Source organism: Tachypleus tridentatus, chromosome 9 (genome assembly GCF_004210375.1).
Source record: "Tachypleus tridentatus isolate NWPU-2018 chromosome 9, ASM421037v1, whole genome shotgun sequence".
Taxonomy (NCBI): domain Eukaryota; kingdom Metazoa; phylum Arthropoda; class Merostomata; order Xiphosura; family Limulidae; genus Tachypleus; species Tachypleus tridentatus.
Window position 1 is genome coordinate 100,361,094 of NC_134833.1, and position 11,173 is coordinate 100,372,266.

General features: G+C 33.5%; 1 pseudogene across 8 annotated transcripts in view; it reads left to right on the forward strand.

Annotated features, from left to right (window-relative positions):
- The first annotated feature begins 2,047 nt into the window (after window positions 1-2,047).
- LOC143225877 (serine/threonine-protein kinase SBK1 pseudogene) overlaps window positions 2,048-11,173 on the forward strand; it is a 37,114-nt pseudogene continuing 27,988 nt past the window's right edge. For 4 of the 8 annotated variants that reach the window (XR_013014155.1, XR_013014157.1, XR_013014158.1 and 1 more), the window contains exon 1: window positions 2,150-2,466. The product of XR_013014155.1 is annotated as a serine/threonine-protein kinase SBK1 pseudogene, transcript variant X5 (transcript). Of the gene's footprint in view, window positions 2,467-11,173 lie in introns of all 8 variants that reach the window. The other 4 variants (XR_013014153.1, XR_013014154.1, XR_013014151.1 and 1 more) reach the window with 2 other exon arrangements.

Here is an 11,173-nt window from a genome sequence, read left to right on the forward strand (position 1 = left end):
AATATTAAAGTTTAAGATACATTCTTATCGTGGTTTTTATTAATTTAATATTTTGTTCACTAGTGGGAGTTTTTATGTATCATCATGATTGTGTCAAGTTCAGAACTGTGGAATTTTGAAGCTTTTTGTAAAATTATATGTGTGTAGAAAACTAACACAATATAAATATACTAGACCCGAGTGTTTTATATTAAGTCCTCAGCCTTTCAGTCAAAGTGTTTTACTGAGTTAGAACGTAAGAGTTAGTATGTTCGTCAATGATATAGTTGCTAAGTTAGTCAGCCTATTCATTAAATTATTACTGATCGGTTAACAAGAAACGGGCCTGGCATGGCCAGGTGGTTAAGACACTCGACCTGTAATCCGAGGGTCGTGGGTTCGAATCCCCATCACACCAAACGTGCTCGTCCTTTCAGCCGTGGGGACATTATAATGTTACGATCAAACCCACTATTCGTTGGTAAAAGAGTAGCCCTAGAGTTGGCGGTGGATGGTGATGACTAGTTGCCTTCCCTCTAGTCTTACACTACTAAATTAAGGACGGCTAACGCCGATAACTCTCGTGTAGCTTTGCACGAAATTTGAAATAAAGAAGAAACGTTTCGCACGCTAGTTAGGTACAAATTAATTTCGGAATTTCTTTGAAACTTTATTTGTAAAGTTAGGTTTACCAGTGGACGTAGAACGTTACCAATAAGGTGTGTGCTTTCTATTACATATTACGATTTCAAATAGCCTAAAACTGAGTTAAATCATAATTTAGAATTAAATTTTTATTTAGTTTTGCACACACGCAAAACTATGAACTTGTGCATAACAGTACTGAGTTAGAATTTCGCTCCTCGCCACAAGGGAGCGTAACATCGGGATCAACGAGACATAAACATCCAAGAAAGCAGTCCGAAATAGGGTTAAATGAAAGTCGATATGTATCCAGTGTATAATATTTGCCAATAAGATTGATACACACAGTTTTCTTTCTTAATACCAATATCTTATCAATACATATACATGCAAAAATCAAAAATTAAATTTATTAAGCTTTAATTTGCGGTCTTACACAAAACATTTTACCACTACACCATCTGATTATCAGTACAATCTGACTTATTCATGACTGGTAATAGTGAAGTACATGAGCGTAGTATAACTTACGTATTATACTAAAATTAGCATTATAATTTACTTCCAAAGTGAACAATCACGTACTAATGTAGGTTAAATTTACGTGCCGAGTGAAGTAGGGTATTATTAATAAATAGCTGGCTTACGTATTGACTGAGCTAATATTATATATTTTTTAGTATATAATTAATATTACATTATCAGATAAATGTAATTTGTAACAGGTATGGTAGAATTTACATTTTGTTAGCAAAGTTATCTTTTATTAATAATTATTTCTTTCATTCAATGCATATAAGAATATATATTATAATCAAAATACAGTGTATTTTCAAAACTCTAAAAAATAACTTTTGTAATAAAGCTCCCATAATAATTCGGAAATATAAAAAATAGAAAAGTGTAGCATTTGAATAACCATTTGTTCTGTAAGTAATAAATATAACATTTATTTTACAAAATAGAGCAAAGTAAAATATTATTAAGTTTTCATCGCACAATATTGCTAGATTATTATTCTTATTTTTAAAATATTATATTTCTATTTTACAACCTACTAATACAGCCTGATATCGTTCCTATTTTTGAACTATTAAACAGAAAGAAGAAAACCATTTAGTAGCACCTTACCATCCACCATCGATTCTAGGAGACTGACGATCACTCTTATAATGCATCCGCAGCTCAAAATGCGAAAACTATTTTGTAGTATTCGGCTTGCCAGTCTCGAAAGCCGGAGCTATACCACAGGGAAACCTATTTTTACAGTCACAGAATATTGGCAACAGTATTTTCCCTTTTTCACCTCTCTAAATACTGAATCTTGTTTCTTAATACTTGATAATGCTGCTTTGCGTGTATGAACAATCGATTGATCACTATTTATTTAACCGTTGTTTAGTTTATTTTACATATTGATAGTAAATTAATCTAATCCTACTGTTCTTAAAGTGTGATGTCACTTAATCCTACCACGTGACAACAGGCTTTGCGCATCACCTCTCATCGTGCACATACATTTCTTGCAGAGCAGATGGTTTGGCAAAGTAGCGGCTTGTGGTAGTAGCAGTTGATTTTAATTGTTTGTAAAGTGTACTTGTTTGATGGTGTTCTAGAATTTTCTTTTTTATGTTATTTAGAGACTAGAAAACCCTCTACTGTAATTTAAAGAAACTTGGAGGAAAATATTTGAAGATATTACAATGGAAGCTTCTTTAAAGCTCACTGGGGGAGCTAAAATTTATTCCTGGTTGAGGTGAAAGTCTATAATAAACACTCGAAGTGAAAGTAGCCGAGGTGATCCATAACTTGAAGCTTCCTGTTTATTGAACTCATGATTTGGTAAGCACAACCATACTAAACATTATTGTCTTAATGTTTTCTTAATCATTGAAAAATTGAAACAGTTCTTCGTGTATGCTATATGCGATAATTTTTAGTTGCTTTCAATTGGCTGAAAAACCTCAAATTCAGAATTTTGTACTTGCATAGTGTTTTCTCTATATTTGCAAGATATACGGTAGTTTAGCAGTAAGGTATAATATTGAGTATTCTATCAGATCCAGAACTTCCTTAATATCATAGAGAGAATTCACGATGAGTGAATTAATTTCGAGTCGATATGGTGCAAGTGTATTTCTGGTATTTGTTTGAAATGCTAAAATTCAGGGTTTCCTTGTAACACGCAAAACTCAGACGATATAATGGGAAATTTCGTGCTTAAGAATAAGCGAATGTTATGGTTTATCTTTCATAAAGAATAGCACTTGAATCGTGAAATATAAAGCTCCTTGAATCTCAAAGTATAAAAATATTTGTTTAATAATTGTTTTGCACTAACATTCTATATATATATATATATACATAGAAAATGCGAAAGTGATAAAATAAAATATATTAGACTTTTAGAGAAAAAAAACACCTTTAAAAACTATAGTAGTAATTTAGTAACTTGGCGACTTTTCCAGCAAACACTCTTTTTGAAGCCAGAAACAAGCTGTTGGTTAATGAAAATTGCAAAAACGTTTTGTAATGAAGCAATACACAAACAGAATGAAACGCGAAATAGAATTACGAGGGTTAAACAAAATATAAGAATAATACAATAAAACTGGTGATTAAAAACAATATAAAAAATATTATAAATATAGAACAACTGTATATAGCAAAGAAGGAAATAACTTATACATTTTAATGTAATAAAAGAAGGGTATTGAAAAAGTTAAAAACTGAACCGTTCATTCATACCAAAAGAATTTAAACAAACCAATTTAAAAACTATTCATTTTTTCCTTTGTGACTCTTTTATTGGCGTTAGAGAGGGCATGATGTAAGACAAGTGCTTTTAAGTGCTAAAGAGAATGATAAGCTGTGTTGAAGCGCTTACCTATAGGTTTATTTTGATTGTTAATTAAGATGCTAAGTAAGTGTTCTCGTGTATGTTCAGTGAACATTCTGTTGGTTCCTCCTTTGTAGATTTGGTCACAGTTGTTACAAATAATACAATAAATTAAGCATGTGTCATAGATCTACAGGTGAAATGATTATTCATAGAATACGTTGATTTAGGGCCTGTAACAGATGTTTTATGACCAATGTAAGGGCAAGTGTTGCACCTGTCCCTCTGACAACTTAAATAGAAACTTGAGTAGCAGACGATAATTGCATGTTTTTTTCAGAAGTTGACAATGGAGGAGTAAATCTTTAACGTTGGTGTCTCGTTTATAAGAAATAACAGGTTTGTTACGGAACACGTGGCTGATGATACTGTCCTGTGTTATCATGTGAAAGTTGTCAAATAATATACGTGTTATTTATGTCTTGAATGGCTGAAACGTTCTTGTAAGGAGAATGTGTTGGTTGGAGTAAGGTTAGACCTGTGCAATTGGAAGTTTTAAAATATCTACAATATTGGGGTCATAATTACTGGCATGATTTGACCTAAGCACCTTTTGGAAAGCTATCTTTTGACGTTTATTGTTAAAAAATAAATGGAGCATATTGATAGATTTGCTGTTATAATCTTAGTCGTTACTACAGAGTCTACGTAATTTGGTGAGTTGGGATTTGGAAATATTTCTCTTTACGCATGGGGGCGGTTAGAGTAAAAATGTAAGTAGTGTGTTCGTCGGTTTGTATTGTGCAAAGTCATCATATTGCCGTCATCAGTCACGAAAATATTTATGTCAAAAGATGAAATGGTTTGGTAAGAAACAGAAGACGTGTATTGGGGTGATTGTTGAAGGGTTTAAACGAACTGAACAAAAAGACCGAGTTCATCATAAATGAATGTAACTATATCGAAAATATTATCGATATACCTACAATATAAGCCAAGGAGGATACCTGTGTAGTTTCGAAATATGCAAGTCTTCAACGTAATCAACAAAGGTTAGCGTAGGAGGGACCGAGTTTGGTTTCCATAGCTACACCCTTCACTTATTTTTAGAATTTCGTGTCAAAAGAAAAGGTATTTAGCGATTAAACAAATTCACTTAATCTAGTCAGTTCCAACCACTGAAGCCTGCAAGATAGCCTTAGAACTCTATATCCGAGACCCTAACCCAACCATAGAAATTCCCAGTAACCAGTTAGCAACCCTAATAGAATTCACCACGATAAAGACAAACTTCATGTTCAACAACCAAAACTATATACAAACAAATGGCCTAAGCATGGGCAACCCAGTATCACCAGTTCTAGCCAATATTTTTATGACACAAGTTGAAACACAAGCAATTAACACAGCATTATATCCACCACTATACTGGTACAGATATGTAGATGACACGGTTGCGGGATTCAAATCTACTGAACACATACTTAATTTTTTTCAATCACATTAACTCTATACATCCCAACATTAACTTCACATGTGAACAGGAAGAAAGCAATAAAATATCATTTCTTAACCTCAAAATTACAAGAACCGACACACAATTCAAAACAGAAATCCACCGAAAAATCACCCATACTGGACTATACATTCCTTGGGACTCAGCACATGAAACAAAACAAAAACTCAACATACTAAGAAACCAAATAAACACAGCCATAAAACTATGCTCACCAGATAAAATTAACGATGAATTAGACAAAATAAAACAATACTTCATCAACATCAATAAGTTTCCCCCACAAACCGTAGAAAACATTATACGCACACACCTAGACAGAAAGCAAAATCAACCAACTAAAGTAAATATATCTCATGAATCAAAAAATCACGAAACCATATACTGCTGTATACCATATATTCCTGACATCAGCAGACAAATAACCAACATTTGGCAAAAACTAGTAACAAAATATGACATTCCAGTTAATACCAAATTTATTCAAAAACCAGGCACAAAACTGAGGTCTCTACTATGTAAAAACTACACTGACAAACACCACACCAACATTATTTATACAATACAATGTGATAACTTCCAGGACTTCTATATTAGAGAAACAAATAGAAAAATGGAAACCAGATTAAAAAAAAAGTCACCTTCACACATTTTCGAACACTCCAAATCAGATAAACACAACATAACCATAGAAAACACTCAAATACTAAATAGAGAAACAAACATAAACAAACGCAAAATTAAAGAAGCCTTACTTATACAACAACTTAAACCCGAAATAAACCAATATAAAGGAACGCCTTTATACCTATATTAATATAATAAAATAAATAAAATTATATATTCAAACATCTAACACCGTCCTCTACATTTCGACACTCAGTTACACAACCCCTTTCAAACATGTGGTCAGCTTCCGGTCAGTTACCTCTTTCTTTGTGAACCTGACGATGACCGAAGAAGGTCGAAACGTTGTTTGCTCCTCTATGTAAAATATTTTCTCAACCCAAACGAGCCGTTTTTGCATATAAATTAATCTAGTCATGGTTTCAGAAGATGTGTCTAGGCTATCTCTTGTTTTTTTTTAATCTGTTGACTGCCAAGTATTTCAGATGCTACAATACAACTCCAATGCTTCTTCATTTTGTAACTTTTTTCGTGACGCCATTTTGGATCGAAAGTGAAGCAGTTTGTAAATAGGTCAAATGCGGGTATGGTGCTGACATCTAGCGTTGAAGTTAGGTATTATTGAGAACAAATTAACTCGTTTGTCGCACTGTGTTACCGATCGGCTTGGACGAGTTATCTCGTCTACGGCACTGAACAGGTTAAAGGTACTATATATGCAAAAACGGCTCATTTGGGTTGAGAAAATATTTTACGTAGAAGAGCGAACAACGTTTCGACCTTCTTCGGTCATCGTCAGGTTCACAAATTACCTCTTTCTTTCTTTGTGAACCTGATGATGACCGAAGAAGGTCAAAACGTTGTTCGCTCTTCTACGTAAAATATTTTCTCAATTTTTGCATATATATTTCTCTACAAGTGGGTTTTCTCGACATCACAGGTTAAAGGTACTGTTTTAGGGCTTGAGTTCATCTTCATGTTGCGTCTTTCGTGACTTGAATGTAAGTAGGGAGTTGATGAAATAAAGGAATTAGAATGGAATCAATGTAACTAGAGATAAGTTCAGTAGAACAGCTGCATGTTAATACTACGGGTCTGACAGAGTGGTCTGGTTTATGTATTTTAGGTAGAAGATAGAATATAGAAAACCAGGAAAGCTTATCAATTAACTTCTTATCTTCTAACAGAACTTCATTGTGCTGATAGTTTGATTAGTGTTTTATGGCACAAAGCAGCTAGGCTATCTGCGCACTGATAGTTTGTTCTATAGTGGTACGGACAGTCTGCTGATATTTATCAAGTGGGTCATTACCACGGGACGATTGGTCTTACAGTTGTCGATGAGCTTCCTGAAGGTAAAGTTCTTTCTTAAAAACAACCGTCGCACCTTCTTTATCAATTTGTTCAATTACAATGTCGTCGAGGGAACGAAGACTATGTATATCTGTTTCTTCATTTTTAATGAGATTCAAACAGATGTAACAGTTATGGAATTCTAGCTGTATAATTCCTTTCGACATTTCTCTAGCAGTAATCGAGATGAAGAAATTTCCCAGGTGGGCGAGTTTACGTGCTGGTTTATTTCTGCAGCTGAGAAAATATTACTTACTGGTGTTGGTATGTGGTGTAGATGATTCGTGTCTTGAACTGGTGTTGGTAGGAGGTCTAGATAATCCATGTCTTGAACTAATGCTGGTGGGTGGTGTAGATACACCATGTCTTGAACTGGTGTTGGTAGGTGGCGTAGCTGGTTCATGTCTTGAACTGGTGTTTGTAGGTGGTGTAGATGATCCATATCTTGAGTGACCTGAAGTTAAATGTAGAAATGCGCTTGAAGGTGTACAACTTGGTGTTTTGTACTGAAATTTATATATAATAACTATTTCTCTTTTGAAATATATAATAAGAAACTGATTATAAGTTTTGAAAAAAGTCAAAAACTTTTAGTTTAGGATATGATTGTTTGATGACACAATGAAATACAAAGAACTTTTTGTTTATAAGCCTTTAAAAACACCGAAATGCATTCGTATATATATATATATAATCTATATCCTGGTGAGTTTGCTTTTTAATTTCGCGCAAAGCTAAACGCTATCCTGGTGGCGGTCAAATAAAAGTTGTAAGTGGATTTTCTCTTTTTAGATGTTCTAGTCAAACTTAATAACGGCGATGTTTCCTAGTCATAATCTTACTATAATCTGAGAAGATTTGTAGATATATTCATGCAAAAGTGTTTTGTATAAACTGACCAAATACGTATATGATATTATAGAAATATTTTTGATATATTATATGTTTATTCAGTATTTTCAATAAACATTAATAAAACATTATTCTGAAAACACAGAATGGCCCAAAAAGATCAAATTCTGTATGGGAATTGTTTCTGATTTGTAGCATCTCTACTGAAAATCTCCACCTTATATAGAAGTCTTAAGGGACCTGGAAACAGGAACATTTCAAACTTGCCAGTACGAGTTAATTAAATAATTTAGCAAGATACATAAAAAGTTATATTAGTGTTATAATGAAAACAAATGCAATATTCCCTAATAGCTCAGTGGGATTATATCGTTAAAAGTCGAGGTTCAATATCCACTGTAGGCACAATATAAATAATTCACGATGTAGTTTTGAGATTAAATACAAACAACAAAAGCAAAAGTATTTTGTAAATATTTCAAAAGTCACACGTGTACAGTAGAAATACAACTTAGCAGTTAAAATTATTGTCTAAAAATATTTTAAAAATCATCTTAGTGAAACCTTTCTTTAAAGAACTATGTAAATAACATAAAATTATTTGTTCGTACAGGCACTGGTACTGCATAAAAATATCCAAACTACATCATGCACTTGCGTTTTAGGGTCAACTCAAAAATAGACTTTCTAGCACGCAGTTATCTCTAAGCGATGTAAGCTAGAATCGTTTGTAGTGTAGCTGTTCCAAAACCCTCTCAAGCCAGCAGCCCACACTTTCACACTTTGAACAAGTGACATTGTATTGTGATGAGTAATTAACATACTAAAAGTTACAAATATCCATGAACGTGTCCATGGCTCAACACGGGACTTAGTTTTTAACCTTTTCTTTATTGTAGGGCAAGCAACAAGAAATGCAGTAACGAAATAGCTCGATTTGGCATTCATTTAATTTCTTACATGTTGTGGTTTTTCTAAATAACGAGTGGAACAGTTAAGTAAACTATTGTGAGAAGACTGAGTAGACATGAATACCATATGTTTATAATTTAAACTTTACGATGCCTAACGATTACTAAAATATCATGCAACTTAAAATGCTGAATTTTCGAAGTGAAAAGTTAAAAAAAAAGGATCTTCAACATAAAACGTGTAAAAATGTGAAAGTCCTTGGGACTGTATTATCTATATTTCTGTATGTACACAGTTCTCTCAGAAAAGCAAACAAACAAATTTATGTCTGAAAACATAATAAGCATTACATTTTATAATCTTTTCAACTACTTTATTGTTTGTTTATTTTTCGAGTTTCGCACAAAGCTAGACGAAGGTTATCTGCGCTAGCTGTCCCTAATTCAGTAGTGCAAGGCTACTCACCGCCAACTCTTGGACTATTCATTTACCAATTTACCAATGAATAGTGGGATTGACAGTTACGTTATAACGCCCTACCATCTGAAGGGGCGAACATGTTTAGGGTGACGGGGATTTGAACCCGCGACCCTCAAAGTCGGACGTCCTAACTACCTGGCTTAGCTGGCTCAACTACTTTATAAAAACAAGCCATATTTCTTTTGGCTGTGTTCTGTAAATAGTTTTTCTGATAATTTAATTTGAAACTTCAAATACAATTTCAATTTGGTGATTAAACTCTGTAATGAAATATTAACTCTTTCTTACAAGCAAAAGTACCCCTTTCCAGTGACGAGAAAAGTTTAAGTTAATCTATCAGGCTAAATTACTTCCTGAACTTTAAGAACTGTAATTGTGTTCCACTCTTCGTTTGTCTGAAAACCAGAACTCTGTGCTACTTATACAGCCTACTACGAAAAGTAATTGTTGAGCATTTCAGTCTTGTTAAGAGTTGCTCCACAATAGCATGCGGTAAACCTACATTTTTATTATTTACGTGACGTCACATTTTGAAACGTGAATAACAGTGTGGTTAATTCCATAAAGTTACAAAATACAACTTAGTATCAGTATTATTCATATCTGTTCTTGTGTCACTCATTTCAGAAGTGAATATTGAGCTTCAACTGCGTTTCAAATTTTCCAACTGCAACGCGGGTTATTGCCGCCGTAAACGGGAGGCAAACGAACGCTCGGATAGAAACCAAGATTTGAAATATATGTATATATATATATAAAACAAAGAACGACGACCCGGATCAGATCCTGTCCTTGGAATCAATTACTTTATCATTGATAGTGTTTAGTTTGATGGCTATGACTGTAATACTATTGTGTATCATTGCAATTTCCACTGCAGAACGTTTTTATGAAACATGGTAAGATGAGACTAACTTTAGATTGCACGTCTTGATAAACATGTTATAGAACCTCGTCTGCATGAAGAATGTGTATGTTAGCTTTTAGGTGTCTCTTTCAGTAACCAAGTAGAATATGCAATATAAAACGTGTGAAAGAACATGTATTGTAGAGTTAAACTGAATTATTTTGGTAATAACAGTATTGTGAGAAACAAAGACCGGACGTAGTGTAAACCACAGTTAAAACGGTTTTTATTCAATTCACAAAAGAATAAAAAATAAATACTTTAAGACAAAGGACAGCGTTTTTATGAGAGAGTAAAGGTTTTCAGGAACTTTCAGACTCTGTAAGCCTGTTGAAAGTCGGAGAAAAATCTATCCCAGACTGAGAAAATATAACATTATATATATACGTAATTCTACAATACTATTTATCTTAGGTATGTTACTCTACCTACTTCATTATTTATCCCTACAGTTGAAAAAATTAGACACGATTTCTCTTCAATTTGTTGCCTGACTTATCACTAAAAAATATCGCTTTACATAGTGCGTTCTATGTTTAGGGCCTGGCATGGTCTGGTGATTAGGGCACTTGACTCGTATTTTACAAACGGCAGGTTCGAGCTCTGTCACTGAACATGCTCGTCCTATGAGCACTTGTGGTATTATAATGTGCAATCAATTCCACTATCCATTGGTAAAGAGTAGCCCAAAAGTTGACAGAGGGTAGTGTGGAATATCCACTGGTCTATTACTTTAACATTAAGGACAATTAGTGAAGATAAGTTTCTTTTCCATAAAAAAGTAAACTGTATACCAATATTTACTTGGACGAAAGGAACTTGCTTATTTTTTTTACTTTAAAGTTACACACAATTTCGTGCATTAAAAGTTTAAAAACAAAATTCCAAGTAAATAAACTTAACTATTCATGTTGCTAAATGAATGAGATATACAATATGATTACGTACAATACATTTATTCTCCTCTTTACTTTTACGACATCCTTGGCTGTCCCCACTTTTAACATTTTAAGCCCAAGTAAACAACTCACGTGCTGACGTGTAACTTTTGCCCATGCCAAAC